Source organism: Adiantum capillus-veneris, chromosome 3 (assembly GCF_014529385.1).
Source record: "Adiantum capillus-veneris isolate H3 chromosome 3, ASM1452938v2, whole genome shotgun sequence".
Classification (NCBI taxonomy): Eukaryota; Viridiplantae; Streptophyta; class Polypodiopsida; order Polypodiales; family Pteridaceae; genus Adiantum; species Adiantum capillus-veneris.
Genome location: NC_140933.1, coordinates 52,319,758 through 52,338,060, shown reverse-complemented (window position 1 = coordinate 52,338,060; position 18,303 = coordinate 52,319,758). Strand labels below are relative to the sequence as shown.

Below are 18,303 nucleotides of genomic sequence, written 5' to 3'. Positions count from 1 at the left end.
CTCTCTCTATGCTCCAAAATTGTGGTGATGAGAGTCGCAATGGAGAACCCACATTGTGGCTGGGAGAGGAAAGTGTGTAGGTCTACATCATGGCTGAAAATATGAGAGAAGAAAGTTCAGCTGTGACCAAAAGCTGAGCACTCTAGTAGTTTGTGGTACTTAGACTCTTGAACTTACAGTGAGCATAATGTGCACAATTGATTTGACTCTTCTCCATTGCCCCAATGCCCTATCTCGCATCGTAGAGATGGGAGCTAAGTCGAATGACTACGATAGTGTGTATCACCAACAAGAGGATAGGCTCAAGCAAGTAAGTGTGAGTATGGTTTCCTCTTTCAATGGAGAACATGGTTTTGTAGTTGGGGGCAATATGGATGGTGTAATGTATGAAGCGTGACCCACCAAATTTTTCCCACGCCTTAATACATTGACGTTGTAGAAACACTTCATTCACTTGGGAGTCAATTGAAGTATCATGTAGCAAGTGTAATGCATCCCATCTCCCAAACCACTTCTTTATGTTTTGCATCCATCTCGTGCTCAAGATCTTGATTTTATGCCTCTTTTGAACTTTTTTGCTTGCTTCCCATGCAATTGTAGGAAGTCAATGTGAGGGGTTTTTAGCATCTTTATCATGTACTCCACAACCCTTTCCATGCCCATAACCTCAATTGGAACAGATCCCAACTCAAGAAGTAGGATCATATATGGTGTTTGTGCCTTAACTTGGAGAAAGTTTGTAAGAAAACACTTTTGGACATTTTCAAACTCTTTCCAAAAGTAGACTTTGATATGCTCCCGCCCCACACTTCAACTCCATAAAGAAGAACCGTTGTCATCAATGCATCAAAAAGGTACTTCTTGAGAAGCCAACACTTGATATCTCCTGCATTACACATGCTCTCAAATGCATAATATGCTCTCTTTTTTGCTTCCAAACGATGCATAGCACATTCATGCCACTTGTGATTGGCCGGGACCTCAAGGCCAACATACTTAAATCTCTCAACCACTTCAAGTGTCTCATTGTTGTACACAATGCATGGCTTCTCCTTATGGTTGGTTTTCACAAGCATAACCTTTGTTTTGCATTCATTCACAATCAATCCACCATGCAAGAAAAAGTTCTCAAGGACAACCATAAGCTTTTGTGCATCTCCTAAAGTGTGTGCTAGAAGCATTACATCATCCGCATACAATAAAAGCATGATTATCGCATTGCAAAATAGTGACCTCTTCAATGCCTTCTTCTTGCATAAAGTCAAGTGCCATTTGTTCCAATTGATCGATGCATAGAACAAAGAGAGTTGGTGACAACAGACATCCTTGTTTAACTCCAATAGTGCTTACAATTTTTTTTGAAATTCCTCTTTCCATGTGCAATTGACACATCACCTTCTCATAGATTGGAGAAACTGCAAGCATAAACTCACTTGGCACTTGGATCTCTTCCATCCTTCTTCACAAATTGATACTTGGAATCATATCAAAGGCTTTCGTAAAGTCTACAAAACAACAATGCAATCGCTTGCCTTTTTAACTGAGTTTCCTCCATGAGAACACGAAGAGTGACAAGGTGATCAATGGTGCTATGACATCAACAGAAACCCACTTGTCCGTTTGCACGCTTGTCGTTATCTTCAGCCCATTTTATCTCCATTATACACCCAAACAACTTTTCCATAAGAGACCCAATCATTATAGTTTGGTAGTTGTCTACATTCTTTACATCCCCTTCTTTATGCAAAGGCTTGACCCAGTTAGTACTCCAATCATAAGGTATACCATGTTGAAGTGCAAGGTTGAAAATATCACGCATCCACTCATGGGTAAAATCTCCTGTCCATTTGATAATCTCCGGCTTGATACCTTGAAGATCTCTTGCTTTGTGAGTGGGGCCAACTTTTCAAGCCCATCGCATACATCCTCAATAGTAAAAAAAGAGGGCATACATGGGAGTGAACCATAAAATGGTATTTTTTCATCATTTTGTTTCTCATATAGTTTCCTACAATGTGTGTACATATCCACAAGGCTCAAGTTACTAAAATTCTCAACGCGCTTGCCCCTCAAAAATCTTCCACATGCACGTGCCTTTTCTTGGACTTGAAAAAGTTGTTGCTTTACTTTCCATCTTTTTCTGTTCGTTTTAATCAATGCCTTGTATGTATGTAAATGACTTTGATAGTTTTCTTTGTCCATAGTTACATCAAGGGACTTTCGAGCATTTTGACATTCTTTATCAAACCACCTTTTGCGTGATCTATCTTTGTTGTTGATACCATAGAGATTCTTTATTGAAAAGCATTTTTCGGCACAAGAACAAATAATTGTCTTGAAAGCTTTCCATTTGGTTTCCAATGGTGCATCATATTGAAGCTTTTTCATCCATAACTTTTGCTCAACCATTTCAATGTACTTTGGTGTCCGTTTGAAATCCATACATAGTGATAACTTCGATTTCCTTTGGCTGAGATTATCATGCTTAGTTGCTTCTCCACATGCAAGGTCAATACATAAGGCCCGATGGTCTGATTCCGGGGTCCATTGGCCAAACATAAAACTCTTTATGCGATACATGATGGCTTCAGAGAGTAGCATATAGTCAATCACACTATCACCATTATATTTTCTACATGTAAATCCATCAGTTCCACTCCACAAAGATACAACATTGGCAATTAGCATACCCGTGCTATTACACGTATAAAAGTAAGTTTTCATAGTGATCCATCTCTTTCTCATCCATAAGTACGATCATACAAGTGAATTTCCTCCTATGGCATATCAAATTGTTGAGTATCATGTTGCAATGTTTTTGGCAAGCATTCATATCCCCGAATATAATAACATCACCTTCACCTTGAAATAAGCAATGTCCTCTTTTAAATCAAAAAATGGTTGATCTCTATCTATGCAAGCATAAAAGGGGGAATCATGATGAGGTAGGTGGTAAGTGGCTACAAAAATGGGGGCTCTTGTTGGTGTTATAATTTTCAGCCATACATAACGTTTGTACTTGTCATCTTTCACAATTGATACAAAACCTTTCAATCCTTTCTTAACCATACATGCTACCCCTCCTTGCCCTCTTTGTTGCTTGATATTCTTTGACCACATCAATGAATGTACATTGTAATCCTCCAAGCCTTTAATCCTTTGTGTATCATGCTCCCAAGTTTCAACAAGAAGTACAACATCAGTATTTCTTGTTAGTTCATCAATGCCAATCCCCGGATTCCATGGGTATCCATTGTAATTCCATAAGCATATTTTCAATTTAACTTGGCCTCATAGGTCATGCATCCCTATTTGCTCGAGGGACTTTCCTCCTCCTTGGGTACATTTTCTTCATGAGAGATCTCCTTGTTTTTCTTATTCTTTTCCTCATATGCCGCTTTGCGACACATATTTTGTTGCTTAATAATGCGATCTTTACATACAAAACATTTTTTATCCCTCAAGTAGATCCAACTATTATCAAGGATAATCTTTTGTTTGGTCTCATCTGACATGGTGTATACAATTGGCCGTTCTCCTGAGCGAGGAGCTCCTTGCTTATCTACTCTATGTGCTTCATATACTATACCTCCGGACATGCCAAAGTGGGTTTTGAAGAAATCTTTGATAAAAAAGGCAAGAGAAAGAGGCATCTCTAACTTCTCTTTGAGAATTCCACAAATAACAATGTTCTTGGAACGTCGCTCCCGTTCCTTCAACTCCTCCACATTTACATTCTCAACATTCTTTGTTTGAGCCATAACTTGCATGAGAGAGGAATTAGAAACCACATTTCCACCACATACATTAACCCAAGACTTGTTTCTGCATACATTTTTCATGTCACATACATCCTGGCTCATGGTGTCAAATTTCTTCTCTTTCAATACATGGTTATGCTCTACTTTGCTCATGCGCTCCTTCAACACATTCAAGTCCACAAGAGAGTGTTTACATTCTTCGACTTCCTCTGCAAGTTGCATCAAACGTGTTGTTTGTATCTCAAGTGTCCTCTTGAGATTATCATTCTCAACCACAAGAACCCTTAGCATGCCATTCTCCATTGCAAGTGCCCGTAAGTCTTCACCTTCTTTGTTTATGGTCTCTTCGTTGCAATGATACCAAGTATGCCATGATCATGGTTTTCGATGTCATTGATTGAGTGGTTGTGTTGCTATCTCCACACTTACGAGGTTTTTGATTATTTTCTACAATGGTTGTGGATCTTGTTGAAGAAGAAGAACCCTTGAGTGCCGGAAGACATTGTATGTAAAATAAGAGATGAGAGTCAACTCTCTTGAACCTGTTCACTTTCAAAATGCTGATATAAAAAAGCATTTTATAACTTTAAAAATTTATATCTTTACATCAATGTGTAGAGGTTGTTGTGCTCTTTGAGTGAGGCTATAGATAATTGAAATTGAAGTTTGGATGAAGAAGTTATGATCAAAAGAGTGAAATGTTGTCTACCTACTATGTCAAAAAATGGCTGCACTAGAGAGAGAGAGAGAGAGAGAGAGAGAGAGGGAGAGAGAGAGAGAGAGAGAATATAGTGGAGGGTGAAATAGAGTGCATAGAAATATGAGAAGATGACAACAAAGAATCTTTAAATGCCCATCTAAATGGAATAGGAAATTGTTTAATGCAATGACAAAATCTGGGTATACCATAACATCAAAAAGTTTATGACAAAATAACTACCAGAGCACCGAACGCTGTGTAGGGATCGACCGGTCCACCCATCCACTTCCGCTCTACTACAGAGAGAGAGTTGGGAGTGAGTCGGAACACCTCCAACCTACCTGAGCCAGACATAGGCTGAGGCCGCTTTGCCTCTCTCCATGGACCCGAGCTCTGAAAGGATCCTAAATACCAGTAGGTGGTAGGGTATCAACACCAACCATACCAGTTTAGGTGCCATGCCTCTTCGATGCCCAACACCGGGCGTTTAGGAAAATCCAAGACAAAATCCCCGACCTGTTAGCCGTGTAGGTCACACAACCCCCGACTTACTAACCGTGTAGATGAGACTAACAATAAGAAGAACACCTAGGCAACACCCTTGATCCAAAAAAGCCCTAGGTCAGCGACCCTTTAGTCTAAGGCTAAGCGATGGAGGCAATCCTAGTCTTGTAGCAACACTGCCATGAGAAATATAACACATCAGTCCAATCACAATAGCACTTCCCAGATGCACAAATAATCTTTTTCCAAACAGTTAGAATGTACAGGGTCTCTACCCTTACACGTCTAGCATAAATCATCTTGATCACTTCATGATCCAATCCAAAAACCATAAACCATAATCCAATCACATCACAAGGGTGAGCACTCCACCCTACTTGGGTGAGGCATGACCAATCTTGCATGACCACTTTAGAACATAACATGGCTGCAAAGAGTTCGGAAGCATAACCATATATAAAAAAAACCATAAGCCACACCAACTTCCACCATAAAATTTCAACCATAGTCCATGAGGGAATCTCAGCCCTTAAATTAACCATAAATCATAATCACACTGAACCAACTCCCACACTTGGAGTTTGACATATCTCTTGCAATCAATTGGAGTCTACACACATGTGACCCTTAAGATGTGATTATTTCATGCATAAAAGGAGTCCGACTGGTGAATAATCATGTTATAAAAATCCGATTTTGACAACGTCCAACCGTGAAAGTTGATGCATCACATCTGCACTTCACCACTTTAGCACATAGAGCTAGTTTGACCTAGAAAGGTGGAAAGCAATCATAACCATATGAGGCATCCACATCAATCCATGAGTTCCCATACATTATATGATAACATTCCAACACCATAAACATTATGCAAAATAGCACCGACCTTTAGGTCAACCATAAACCACCATAACTTCACACATATGCAAAAAACAATTTTTTGACATTTTTGGGAGCATGAAAAACATGCAAATGAAAGTATTTGACCTCAAACCAATGCATCAAGTTCAACTCCATAATATAGACTATCACTCTATCACATCACTTTGACCATATGGTACTCACACAACAAACAATACCCCAAAAGAAAGTCACTTTATTCATATCTACCTATGCGGTTTGGAATGTTTAACCATATACTCCCACATAAGTTTATGGCCATCTAATAATTGAAACCAACTCACAAAAAAAAACCATAAAACATATGAAAATGACTCGGTTAGTCACGACGTCCTATGGTATCCCCCCTTGATAGCACTCCTAAGCGTGTAGGTAAAACCAATTATAGAGTGATTAATAACTCACATTCCCGAGGTGATAACGGAGAGTTAAATTCATTTATCATCAAGTTTCATCAAGCTTTTCAATTGGTTAAATGGGTTTGCCTATCCGGTGAATCTATATAGTGGTCCTCCAAGAAGCCTGGAGTCACAAGTTTTGCGTGTTTTTCACATGACACCAAAGAGAAAAAATGTTCTAAATGATGTCTTTTATCTCTGGTGTAAAGGATTCAGGCTGATTCATAATGGTTTGTGATTTATGACCAAAACAATGTTCCTACCATCTCTATGACATGAAACAAAAAGCACTTTTTATGCATGCACGTGTTCGTAAACGCATCATGTGTATAAATCAGCATGTTAAACATGATGAATAACCATGAGACAAATTCGTATGTACTTAGTTAATCCATACATGCACTTGTATGCGAAAAATAATCATTGAGAGGGTGACTACGCACAAAAACAACAAAGGGAGAGAGAGAGAGAGAGAGAGAGAGAGAGAGAGAGAGAGAGAGAGAGATGATGACTATGGAGTTTAGATTTTCTCACCGTGCTTTAGAATCAATTAGGGGCTGTCGAAAGGCTTCTTGCTTTGGCGCCCGCAGGAGAGTGGTGATGAGAGCTACGTAGAGGTATCCGCCACAAAAGCTTCCTGAGAGCGTGTACACCGTGAAACGAAAGAGAAGATAATAAGCAAGTAGAGAGATATTATCCTTCTTCTTCCTCTCGAGAGAGAAGAGCTTATGGAGATGGTGATGAAGAGCTTGCATTACTCCGTATAATAGATAAGCAATTCTGATGTGAAGGCAAGAGATCTTTCGCGTCTGAGAGTGTATCTATGTGTATTCAAAGTGAAGGGAGAGAGGTCTTTATATAGGCTCTCAAGGCCAAAATCACAAGCTAAGAATAGAGAGAGCAAGGAGAGACAAGTTTGCGCACGTTCGCGGCTAATTTTAAAAAAAAATGTTTTTTCTTTGCAGACACGAATTTTGATGCGTGATTTAGAGACTCTAAGAAGAAGCTTGGCTTCCAAGAAAAGAGTTCTAAACTAAGCTCATCCTCTCTCTTTTCTAAAAAGACTCTTTCTTTCCTAAAAACAAGCCTTTGCTTCTTGGTGGTCAACTCTCCCACTTACCATTCAATTTTTATATCAAATTGACCATCCAAGCAGTATTTGACCAACTAATGGAAACCTTAGCTAAACTATGCCACACCGTAATATCCTGACATAATTATGACTTTTCAATACTGTCAATCAAACATCTTAAGTCAAAATTTGGTGAAATAGATATTGAAAGTTATTTCTCTTATTTTTAGAAAAGACCCAAAAATTGGGGATCTTACATCCTCCCACACTTGAAAAATTTGACGCGTCCTCACCTTGACATGAAGTCTGGATAATCTAGTCTCATTACATCATCACGCTCCCAAGTGGCATCTTCTTGAGGATACGTTGACCATTTAACAAGGTGTTCAATAATGGTTCGATTACGTAGAGGCTTGGTTCTGCTTTGAAGTATTACTTCGGGATATACTTCAAAAGTTCCGTCCGTAGATATAGATAATAGAGAATCATCTAGAATATGTTGTGGATCAGGTACATACTTTGTGAAAAACATCATGTACAATTATGTGTGGTGGTAACAAGAGTTTGTAAGCTTGATCATTAATTCGCTCTATGATTACAAAAGGTCCACAATATCTGGCACTTAGCTTCTTACACTTACCCATTGATAAAGAACTACGTTTGGGTTTCACCCTCAAAAATACCATATCGCCTTCTTCAAAAAGTCTGGTAGATCGTTTTGGATCAGCATAACTCTTATGTCTATCTTGAGCAATTTTAATATCCTGTTGTATAAGATCGGTTTGTAAGCTGCATTTCATTCAACATTTCTTTGGATGCTTGAACTCATATGAGAGGGTCAGTCCATTTGAGTGGATTAAGACACTCTTGTCCATACAATGCTTGAAAAGGAGACATTTCAATTGAGTGTTGGAATGATAAATTATACGCAAATTCAACCAAATACAAATATCTAGTCCATTTACTCCATTCATGCATACAATAAGCTCTCAACATGTCTTCAATGATTTGATTTTTTATTTCTGTCTGTCCATCAGTTTGAGGACGATAAGCAGTACTAAAGGCTAACTGGGTTCCTGTAGCTGAGAATAAGGCTTTTCAAAAATTAGAGGTGAACTTTGCATGACGATCAGAGATTATCCTTCGAGGTAAACCATGATACATGAACACATCTTTCATGAAAACTTGAGCTATATCTTTAGCCGTAAATGTTGTCTTGATTGGAAATAAATGGGTCATTTTTGTAAGCATATCAACAACCACAAAAATAGAGTCATATCCTAGAGATGTAGGAAGTTCTGTAATGAAATCCATGGATATGCATTCCCACTTCATTTATGGAGCATCAATAGGTTGAAGCTTACCAAGATATCGAATTCGTTCAACTTTAATACGTTGACATGTTAAACATCTTGTAACATAGTTCAACACATCACGCTTTAGTTCTGGCCAAAAGAAACTCTTTCTTATAGTAGAGTAAGTCTTAATGTATCCTGGATGTCATGCTATAGATATATCATGAACTTCCTGTAATATCTAAAGTTCGATTCCACCTTGAGTTGAAATACAAAGGCAATATTCAAAGTAAAGGTCATCACCTTCAACGTGAAAGCCTTTGATCTGCCTTTCCTGTTTCTCTATGCGATTGTTTAGGTTCATCAAGTATCAGATTCTTAAGTAATATGGGTCATTACTCATACCTTCTCAATAAGGTGAATTACAGAAGTAGTGGAGGTCATGACAGCCGCTACAACACTCTTCCTGCTTAAGGCATCGGCCATAAGATTCTCCTTCTTGGGTTTATATTCGATTCCAAAATCATATTTGCATAGCAACTCCATCCATCTTCGCTGCCACATATTAAGGTCAGGTTGGGTGTAGATCCACTTCAGGCTTCTATGGTCGGTATGTAGTTCAAATCTCCTTCCAAGAAGATAATGTCACCATACTTTAAGAGCGTGCACAAAGACAAAATAATTCCAAGTCATGTGTAGGATAATTCAACTCATGTATACATAACTTACGAGATTCATAAGCTATTGGTTTTCCTTCTTGAGACAGAACTCCACCAATTGCTTGTCCACTTGCATCAATGAGCACAGTGAATGTCTTTGGGAAGTCTGGAAGCTGTAGTATGGGAGCATTCACCAAAGCTTCTTTGAGTTTCTCAAAACTAGCTTGAGCACATTCATTCCAAGTAAACACTTTAGATTTCTCAAGCATATTAGTCAATGGAGATGCAATCTTAGCATAACCTTCAATAAACGTATGATACTAAATTTTGTGCTTCATCAAAAGACAAAAGTTCCTCAACATCACATAAACTAGATACATCCAAAGCATAACAATCTGATGCATAAGATGCATGGCGAGAACTTGAACGAGTATGAGTAGGTAAGGGTGCATCTACTTTACTGTCACACAAAGTATGCACCAACCATTATGGCATACCTCTAGCCTGCTCATTCTCATCCCTTTCCTCATCAAGTACATCATGTATATATGCATCAGTAATAGGTTGATCTGTAACATTTTTAGAAACCCCCATAGGTCGTACATTTGCCTCATTGGAATTTACATTTGAAATTCCACCACGGAAAAGAGGCAACAAAGTGTCATAAATGTCATGTGAGCTTACATTATTGTCTCTAGTACATGATAGCAAGGGTTGAACATAATCTTCCACAAACACAACATCTTGTGAAACCAAGATACTCTTTGTTTGCGGATGATACAACCTATAACCTTTGCTTTCAACACTATAACCAACAAAAATACATTTGACAGGCTTATCACCCAATTTTATGCGTTGTGCTTATGGCACCAAGGCATATGCCAAACATCCAAAAACACGCATGTGCTCAATAGAAGGCTTTCTATCATGCCATGATTCATATGGATTCATACACTGCAAAGCTTTCATAAGACACCTATTAAGTACATAAGTGGCACACATAATAGCCTCAAGCAAAAACAAATGTGGAAAAGCTTGACTTTTGACCATACATCTTTCCATTTTTGTAAGTGACCTGTTTTTCATCCCAGCAACACCATTTTGTTGAGGTGTATATGGAAATGTACATTGGTGTTTTATCTCACGACTAGCCAAAAATGCATTAAATTCATGAGACATATACTCCCCCCGATTGGAGCGGAGGGTGCCCATAGTACATTTCGAAAAAAATTCAGCCATAGCCAAAAATTGCTTGAAGCACAAAAATGCTTCGGACTTCTCTTTAAGCGGATACACCCATGTATGCCTGGAGTAATCATCAATGAAAGTCACGAAAGTAAAGGTAATTGCCCAAGGACGGAGCTTGCATGGGTCCACAAACATCACTATGCACAAGTTGCAACCTACATGTAGCCATTACTCAACCATCCTTTGGAAACTTTGAACGCTGCATCTTATCCAAAATACAGCCTTCACATGTTTGACAGATTCTTCAAGAGGGGGCAAAGAAGCAACCATATCAAATTTCTTCAAACACAGTAAACTGGCAAAATTCAGATGTCCAAAACGTGCATGCCAAAGCTTTGCATCTGAAATAGCCTTAGAATCCACAACTGCATTTGCAAAATTCTGCCCATACTTGCCATACAAAGTGATCTTATACACACCACAACGTAAAATGCCGGATGCAATAATTCCATCACCAAAATTGAGATCATGTACTGTACATATTTCATCCATAAATTTTACTACAAGATCAAGTCTAGCAAGTGTAGATATAGACAAAAGATTCTTATTAATCCCAGGTACATACAGTGCATCAACAAGTGTGAAAGAACTACCATTTGCAGCAGTAAGCACAATCTTTCCAATTCCTTGAACCGGATAAGAGGCATTGTTGGAACAAGTACATGAGGGACATACTCAAGAGAAGTAAACAAATCACGATGTGAGGTAATGTGCTTTGTAGCACCACTGTAAAAAATACCACACATGTGAATCAATAGCAACTAACATGCATGCATCATGGACAATAAGATCATAAGTGCACTTTGCACTAAAATCCCATTCTGTAGTAACATCAATATCACGATCTCCTTTCACAGAAGACTCGACAATGGTTACACTCATAGTGGAACCACCCTCTTTCTTCTTAGCCTCTTTGGCCTTCAACTTAGGACAATTCTTGATAAAGTGAGCATTAGATTTACAATAGTGGCAACACGTCTTCTTTTTTCCCTTTTCACCAAAATTCCGAGATGAATTGCTACCAGCAAAATCATTAGGAACAAGTGATTTACCACTCGCAGAAGAACCATGAGAAGTGGCTACATTGCCACCTTTTCTTTAAGTAGCAATAAAGGCATGTTCAACTGCACGCTGTCTAGTCTTTTTTTTTTTTTGGAAAGTGACTCTTGCAACAACAATGTGCATAATGCATCAAACTCGACAACTTTTGAATTTCCTTGGGTCATAAGTCTCCAAGTACTAGCAAAAGTCTGGTAAAAATCTGGCAAAGAATCAAGAATGTTCTGCACAAGGGAGCTATCAGAAATGACTTTGCCTACAGAAATAAGTCACTCATTGATATCCTTGACACCAGCAAGGAAAGTGTCCATATCATCTTCCTCGTGCATAATCTTCGACTCCAGCTCTTACGCAGCAATGCAATTTTTGCCTCATTGCAGCTTGCATAAAGACCAACCAGAATATCCCAAGCCTGTTTTGCAAATTTTGCTGAGTGAATGTGAGGAGTAATGGTGCGCTTCACAGACAACACAACCAATGCATGAGCCGGTGCATCTTTTACATCCCAACGAGCTTGCTCAGCCGTAGGAAAAACAACTCTGGCATCAACAATCCTGTCTCCAAAACCTGCAACATCACCTACATCCTCAGAACCAGGATGTACATCAATGCCCTACACAATATTCCAAACACCCTTTGACACAAGGACATGTTGCATCATATAAGCCCACATAGGGTAATTGTCTCCATCCAATCTATCCTCAACACAACAAACATCTTGAACACATCTATGTTGCTATGAGCCATGGCAAATGCTACACCTGATGTGAAAATTGCTCAAAAAGAGGAGAAACAAAGCAGGAACAGCACGTGCTATATAGCACAAACTGTAGAAGATTGTAAGGGATCTGTTATGCAAAAAAAGACACTTATAAAAAATTTGCAAAAAGTAACAAGATTGCATGTGCAGGTGGCCTATAGTAGAAACGAAGTCTGAGATGATTCTGAATCAAATATTTGAGCAGACCAAGTTCTACAATCTTTCCCGAAGTATTTAGACCTGTTAATGCTCGCCAAAGCTAACAAAAATCAGAGAGAGTGAGCAGGCGTATGCTAGAGGTGTTGGTGACTAAGCCCGAGAGAACGTAACCTGCTCTGATACCAATAGTTGAAATTAAGGTTGCAAGAAAACACACACACCTTGGAGAAGATGAAGGAAGCTCAAGAAACACAACAAAGAGTGTATCCAATGGAAAGATAAGATATCCCTAGAGTGATGGACATATATACAATGCACGGCGGAAAAAACCTCCTAGTGAGGGAAAAAATGCCCTGACGGTCCTAAGTGTGTTCACACACATCACTACCACATGTATATGGTAACAAACATCAACTGCAGGATAAGAATGATGAATGATGAATTTTGTTTTGAAATTTGAATGAATGGATGATGACGCATGAGGAATGTTGAATGATGATTAATGATTCCAGTGCATCAAGATTCCCATATGAATGAGATGACTAGATACTGTGGTGAGCGAATCAAAAGTTCCCTAGGGATGAGATGGCTACACATGGATCTAGGTGCATCAAGACTTATGAACGGATGAGATGACTAGATGATTGAAACACGTGTTCAATATGGACTAAGTGTGTGATTTGTGAACTACATGTTGAATGAATAAAGAGCTTTGAAATGGAAATTCTCCACGATGAATTTGATTTATGTATGAAGTTAATGTTTTTTGAAAGATCCCGTTACTTGTGAACAGATAACAGGTGTATTTGAGGATGTGATGATAACAAGTTGGAAGCAATGACAGCTCCAGAATGAACCCGATCATGATTTGAGAATGATGACTAATGATGAATGACTGAATGAAACTGTGGTGAGCGCATCAAGAGTTCCCGAGGAATGAGATGTCCACACAAGAATAAGATAACTAGAACTAAATGATGGAAACACTTTGTTCAGTATGAACTCAATGTCTAATTAATGAACTAGAATTCCCAAAAATGATTACTCACACATGTGATTGTGTTGAGTGCAGGATTGAAAGATGGAATGATAAACAAAATGATTACAACATTTTGGTCTTGAGAAATATATGGAGATGATCACAATAAGGGTTAGTTAATCTGACATAAGTGAGGTCCAGTGTGGATCTAGATGCAATTGCTCAATACGTTGCCAAGAATCATGGTCCTAGATTTCGATGGAATCTATGTGATATGACTTGAATGTGATGTGATTTGATTGTCGTCTTTGTACAAGTGCTGGATTTGTGCTGTCTAGAGCGTCGATACTTAGAGTCAGTGTCTACTGAACCGGTTTATGACTCTTTCATACTATAATTTTGAAAAAAAACTTGTTTTTTTCTAAAGGGGTGCTTTCCACGTCCAAACTTTAATCAAAGTAAATCTAGAGACATGTTATTAGCTCCAAATCCACCTTGACCCTTGTTGTACCTACATTGGCACCATGTTGCATGCTTGGCAGACCCATGTGACATTCGCCACTTGTTGTTGTTGCAGTTTTGACACTTACCTTGCAATCTTGGATTGTCGGGCACGCCTCATATTGAGCTTACGAGAAACTGTTGTGCGCAAGAACTATTTGAACATCTCTTCTAAATAATTAGACTGTACCACACCACCAGCATGATGAGTATTTTTAAAGTACACCCCTTAGCTCGATAATGAAACTTCTCCATCCTTGAGTGCTGAAAATCTTAAGCAAACCATACTTGTACATAAAAATTGTTCCATGCGCAAATAAGATATGTTGTTCACACGAGAGAAGGATGCAAATTATCAAAAGTCCACGCGCAAATAAGATATGTTGTTCATGTGAGAAAAGGATGCAAATTATAAAATGAAAAAATCTCTTTTAATACTTTTACTATGTGATATATAGCTTATTATGTAATGTATGACGTTCTTATCCCAAGGAAGAGTGAAAACCTTTGTGAATTTGCAAACACCACTTGACATGATTGGTGTTGCTTCTCTGTTGTGCTCGTAAGACACATCAACTTGACCCTTTATCAAAAGCTTCCGAAACTTGCTTGTGCTTGTTTGCAAGCTCGCCATTTGAGTCATTGTTAGTTGTGGCTTTGCGTAATTCCTTTCAAAGGTTAGCTCCCTTTTGGTTTATGTTGTTCAACGAGTGTCATCTTGGCATGAGTTTTCCGAATTAGCTTTCTTGAAAAAGTGTTTTTCTTTTTGTCCACTCATTGAAACTTGTTGGGCGATCTCATGGACCTCCCCCATCTTCTTTGCAGCAATAATTGACACATTTTCACCGCGATAGCTGATGAAATTCCTCCACCTTGGTGATTGCCTCCTAAGCTCAAGGTGGACCATTAATAGCCTATCAAAAATATGCATGAAGGTGTGTAATGTACAAAAATGCACATTAGATAGAGAAAATGAAAATATGGGATTCTAGCTCTTATCCTTTGGTGCACGGTCGAGCGCATTAAGCATGGGGCATCTCAAAACATAAGCTTTTCATTCCCTACTTTCATTTCAAACAACAACACTGTTCGTAGCTTTGTCTCCATCCTCTTGCCATGGAAGCCTTGGGTTTTTGTTTGCAAAATAGACAAGGATAGAGGAAAGGAGCCTCTTGTTTGCAACCAAGCAAACATGATAAGTGTCACTCCACATTAAAGCTACCTAAACCCTCAACCTCCAACTTCTCAATAGTAAGTTGAGAATGTATTACTTTTGAAATCTATGAAATTTGTTTGAAAATCCATGAAAGTACTCCAATATGTCTAGACCCTTTTTAAAAAACATTAAAAACACAAATCTAGATGATATCTCTGAAAAGTCCAAAGGAGAAGGGTGGTCGCAGGTGGTGGCGGGACACTTGGTTCTCTCTCTCTCTCTCTCTCTCTCTCTCTCTCTCTCTCAACGTTGTTGGTTGGCTGGCATATGTGGGGGGAGCTGCATCGACACACGTGTGGATTCAAGATGCGAATGATGGGCAATGATGTGTGTCCATAGCCGCCATGCCAGAGCAACATGCGACAACAATAGGCTTATATATATTGCATTCCTATTGCGTTTAGAAAGTCAATTTTTGGGAGGCAGTGAGAAGAAATATCAAGTACGACGTCGCCTTGTGTGCCTGAACAATCATGTTTTACAATTGCATCAGAGTACTAAAGTAGTATGTCTGGACTATTTGAGCAAGAGGGTATGCGTGGAAGTTAGGAGAACAATACACATTGTTGCAGGAATGAGTATGTGTGGATATGGGTGCTAATCACCATGAGGTTAGGTTGAAACGTAATATTGAGTTTGTGTGTGTGTGTGTGTGTGTGGAACATGCGGATAGTATCACCATGAGGTCAGGTCAAAGCATAACAAGTGGCATCAATATAAGAAGTGCAACAACTGAGTTTGTATCTCTGTGTGTGTGTGTGTGTGGGGGGGGGGGGGGGGGGGGGGGGGGGGGAGTGCAGATGTTGGCTTCAAGGTGGAACATGAGTGCCGTCGAGCAGTAGACACGAGCTGGAGAGAGAGAAAGATAGTGGCTTTAAATGCCATCGGACGGTAGGGAGGGCAGAGCGTGAGAGCAGCTAGGCGGTAGACATGAGTTGGAGAGAGAAAGATGGTGACTTTCAAGGCGATGGGACAGCAGGCAGATTGGAGCGATGTAAGCTGTGGTGGCAGGTGGTCTGGCGGTAGTTGTCTGAGAAAGAGAGAATCGAGGGTGTTTGATGGTGAGTCAAGTTAGAGGTTGTGCATGTGGGTTGATTTGGCCACTACTAAAAGCCTCATTAAATAGGGGAGAGAGAGAGAGAGAGAGGGGGGGGGGGGGGACGATCTCATTGTGAGTTATTGTGTTGCATGTGTGTATATGTAGGTGTACTAGCGCAATTGAAAAAATTAGTTTGAGGAATGGTGGATGAGCGCACTCGTCCACCCAAAAAAGAGGGAGCTTATTAAGAGGCGATAATAGTTGCACACCTAGGAAAAGGGGGAGACCTAAATTGAGCGCAAAGGAAAATTGCAAAAAGGATGGTAGAAGTTGATGCACTAGGGAATTTGGGAGGTCATTTGGAGGGCCTTCTAAGAAAATACAATTTTTTTCCTTCTCTCTCTAGAAAATTGGTGTGGTAAAAGAAAAGGTGTCCTCATCAACCGTTCAAAAAGTGTACTTCAAAGTGGATTCTTTCGACAAGTCATAACGGCCATAATGATTGATGAAATGTCCCTTTTCAATTATATTGAATGCACCTCGTCATATAGGAGGGAATTTCTTTTCCATACGATGTATGCACTAGGGAATCTAGGGAGTAATGGCGCTATACTCTTTCGTTCTGTGAACATACATTTTTTAAAACCACAAACTAAGAGCATATATCTTACCCTCATGGAATTAGAGGATTGGTTCTCCGTGCTTAATAAGTAGTGGGGAAAACTTTGGCCAGGGTCAAGATGGGAGACAATCATGGCCAGGTCAAGATGGGAGACAACCATGAGGAACATATGGTGCCCTTAATGGCCGTTTGGGATGAAGGTCTTCTTATGGAATGTGTTATGGGGAGAAATGCCAACTAGTGTGAAGGTCCTTACTAGGGGAATTGGTCCAGATATGTAGAATGGCTTGTGAAGACCTCTCTCACTTGTTCAAGGAGTGTCTATCGATCTGTGGTCTTGCATGCAAGATTTGCAAATGGATCCAAAAAACTTGGAGAATAGGATTTTTCAAGAAATCTCTTCTTGGGAGGGAAGACGTTCAAGAGTAAGACACTGCTCATTGCTACACAAATCGTGAGGTTTTGCTACTTCAAACACATTTGGAAGAGAAGGAACTGTCAGATCTTCGAGAGAAGTAGCAAAGTTTATGGAGATAATCCAAGAAAGCAGGGTAATGATCATTGGCGATAAGCAAAGAAACTTAGAGGAGTGGAATAGGACCCTAGGCATTGTACTAACAAACGTGGAAAGGTGAAAGTATGGGCTCATCTGTAGTTGTGGGTTGGCTCCCCCATCATTAGCAAATAAAATTTTAATTTTATGAATTCTTTTACTCGATGCATAAAATTTCAACACACTTTGCAATGTTTCATTGAGTAAATTTAATACACACACTTGAGGAAAGAACTCTTTTTGGAGCCCCAGAAAGGGTACTTTTCTACATGAAAACAAGCATTTTGAGTGAAGTGGTAGGGGAGGAGTACCATTCTTGGAGATCACCCATTCCAATATCGTCTCTACACATACATACTTACTTGAGAGATCTCCAAAACTAGTCTAGACCTCAAAAGGGTTTAGATTATTAGGGACCTTCAATCTAGCCAATTTATGCAATCCTCATAGTTGAGTCTTACAAAATGGTGAGCGAGTTTTTTTGAGCAACAAAAGAAACGAGCGAGTTCCTAAGAAATAAATTTATTTGGGGTTCGACCCTCCCCCAAAGTTTTGTGTAGCGATGAGCTACATATGAGATCGTGAGAGATGAGAAATGGGATCTTACGGATTCTTATGATTAAATCTACACTTAGATCCAGTAAGTATGTGGAATCTAGTTTTGATAACTTGCTCATTTTATATAAGAAGCAAAAAATATATAGCAGTAGCATCCGACCCCATTGCAATAGCGCTCAAATTTTCCATCGCCGAATGTGTCACCCTGTGTTGAAATCGGTATGCACGAGCATGTATTGGTCTCGCTTAAAATCATGAAGGCCATACAAAAACCACATGTTAAGAAGAAAACCGGGGTGCAATGTATTTTAGCCGTATAA

At 39.3% G+C, this 18,303-nt stretch overlaps 1 protein-coding gene across 2 annotated transcripts in view; it reads right to left on the bottom strand.

Moving 5' to 3' along the window:
- The window catches only part of LOC147460921 (eukaryotic translation initiation factor 5-like), a 60,527-nt gene that overhangs the window by 21,377 nt on the left and 20,847 nt on the right, over positions 1 to 18,303 (bottom strand). The window contains exon 2 of one of the 2 annotated variants that reach the window (XR_015187545.1): positions 5,440 to 5,736. The exons of the other annotated variant lie outside the window; for it this stretch is intronic. The gene's annotated coding sequence lies outside the window, so the exon portion shown is untranslated. Of the gene's footprint in view, positions 1 to 5,439; positions 5,737 to 18,303 lie in introns of those variants that run through there. 2 annotated transcript variants of the gene reach the window in all.